The 1,863-nt window shown below is 47.0% G+C and overlaps 1 pseudogene; it reads left to right on the forward strand.

Annotated features, from left to right (window-relative positions):
- The first annotated feature begins 218 nt into the window (after window positions 1-218).
- Window positions 219-1,389, forward strand: LOC113888663 (annotated as a pseudogene).
- The last annotated feature ends 474 nt before the right edge of the window (window positions 1,390-1,863 follow it).

Below are 1,863 nucleotides of genomic sequence, written 5' to 3' on the forward strand. Positions count from 1 at the left end.
TTTTTCAAATAAAGGATGGTTGGTTAAAAAATGTATTCTTGTATTCATATTCCTTAGACACATGTAAAAAGAGAGATGTAACAGTTTTACTTAATAATGCCGTATTTATATTTAACTGGGAATTAACATCCTTCAGAACTATTACAAACATTTCTGATTAAAGATGATAGCCAATTTAAAAATTGGCAAGAAGTTTTATCATTTTTCAAAATATTAAGGGACTTTGTCAGCAAGAAAGATTAAATCCATTGCTCTGGGATATGTGCCTGAGGATGGGGAGGCAGCTGGACCCACTTCTACGGTGCTGTGGTCCGCGCCTTCGCCGCCTGCTAACTCGCATCCCGCTTCCCTCCAGGCGGGTCCACGCGTGAAGACAGCAGCCTACGGGCTACATGAAAATGACATGTTGGTGTCGTTCAAGAGTGAGGCTGAGAGCCTCAAGGGCAAACTTGAGGAGGAGAGGGCCAAGCTGCCCGACTTGGAGCTGCACCAGGTGGCCGAGCACGTGGAGGCCCCAGAACAGTTTGTCATGAAGACCAGAAGGACCCTCAAAGGCCATGGGAACAAGGTTCTGTGCATGGACTGGTTCAAGAATAAGAGGAGGATGGTGACCTCCTTGCAGGATGGGAAGGTGGTAGTGTGGGATTCCTTCACTACTAACAAGGAGTGCGGAGTTGCGATGAACTGCAAGTGAGTGGTGGCGTGTGCATACGCCCTGTTGGGACGTGCCACTGCATACGGTGGTTTGGATAATAAGTGTTCTGTGTATCTACTGACGTTTGACAAAAATGGAAACAAGGCTGCCAAAAGAAGTCTGTTGCTATGCACACCGACTGTCAGCTTGCGGCTTCACCAACTCTGATGTGCAGATCCTGACAGCCAGCAGCGATGGCACGTGTGCCCTGTGGAAAGTGGAGAGCAGGCGGCGGCTGCCGTGCTTTTCATGGGCATGGGACCGATGTACTCTGTTTGGACCTGGCCCCCTCAGAGACATGGAACACCTTGTTTGAGGGATGTGACAAGAAATCCTTTGGGCGGGACATGTTCCCTGGACAGTGTGTGCAGGCCTTTCAAACACAAGAATCTGACATCAACAGTGTCTGGTACTAATCTGGGTGGAGATGCCTTTGCTTCGGGATCAGATGATGTGTGTGTTGCCTCTATCGCCTCTGGGCAGCTTCCAGCGTGGACTTCTCCCTCAGTGTATCCTGCTGGGCACAACGATTATACCATCAACGTCTGGGATGTCCTCAAGGGGTCCCCAGTCACCTCTTGTTTGAATATGAAAACCACGTTAATACTCTATGAGTTTCCCCTGATGGGGCTGCCTTTTGCTCAGGATCATGAGATCATACCCTCAGAGTCTGGGCTTGGTCACAGTGCTCATAGGTACCTGGGGAAAAAATTTGAAATCATTACATGTGAATAGATCCTGCTTCTAGAGGACCTGAGAGTTTATTGCAAGTTAGCTTATGGAAGCAGCTCCATGACTGAAAGTGCACCAAGCGTCTCCAACATTAATATCGAAACCATTACCATCGAAACCATTACCCTTGGAAAGATCCCAAGGTAAGCCTTCAGCACTAGGAGAACACCCTCAAGTATAGTGTTTATTATTTTGAACTCTTTAAAAAATTCATCTATTTTTAAAGTTATTCTAAATTATATGACTCTCAACTCATTTTTGGTGCTGTAGTCTTGCTGCTTGTTCAGTGGTAAAGAATCTGCAGGACACACAGTCTCAGTTCCTAGGTTGGGAAGATCCCTTGGAGAAGGAAATGGCAACCCATTCCAGTATTGCCTGGGAAATCCCATGGAAAGGGGAGCGTGGTAGGCTACAGTCAATGGAGTTGCAAAAGAGTC

This window comes from Bos indicus x Bos taurus, unplaced genomic scaffold, assembly GCF_003369695.1.
Source record: "Bos indicus x Bos taurus breed Angus x Brahman F1 hybrid unplaced genomic scaffold, Bos_hybrid_MaternalHap_v2.0 tig00000767_arrow_arrow_obj, whole genome shotgun sequence".
NCBI classification, from domain to species: domain Eukaryota; kingdom Metazoa; phylum Chordata; class Mammalia; order Artiodactyla; family Bovidae; genus Bos; species Bos indicus x Bos taurus.